At 56.3% G+C, this 332-nt stretch overlaps 1 protein-coding gene across 1 annotated transcript in view; it reads right to left on the bottom strand.

The window, feature by feature from the left end:
• The window catches only part of CDH23 (cadherin-related 23), a 188,905-nt gene that overhangs the window by 15,254 nt on the left and 173,319 nt on the right, over nucleotides 1–332 (bottom strand). The gene's annotated exons all lie outside the window — the stretch shown is intronic.

Consider the following 332-nt stretch of genomic DNA (forward strand, 5'->3'; position numbering starts at 1 on the left):
CCTCTCTGTGGCTTTGCGCTGGACTCTTTCCAGCGGTTCCCTGTCCTGCTGGAAACAAGGGGCCCAGAACTGGACACAACATTCCAGATGTGGCCTCACCAAGGCAGAATAGAGGGGGTGGAGAACCTCCCTTGACCTAATCACCCCCTTTCTAATGCACCCCAGGATGCCACTGGCTTTCTTGGCTACAAGGGCACATTGCTGGCTCAGTGCCACTCCCAGTGGCAGTTTTTTGTCACTCCCAGTGGCAGTTTTTGCCACTCCCAGCGGCAGTTTTTTTGCCACTCCCAGCAAGAGTGAGCTTCTCCACCCTGCCCACTGTGGTCTGGGTG

Source organism: Chaetura pelagica, unplaced genomic scaffold (assembly GCF_000747805.2).
Source record: "Chaetura pelagica isolate M959 unplaced genomic scaffold, ChaPel_1.0 scaffold112, whole genome shotgun sequence".
Lineage (NCBI taxonomy): Eukaryota > Metazoa > Chordata > Aves > Apodiformes > Apodidae > Chaetura > Chaetura pelagica.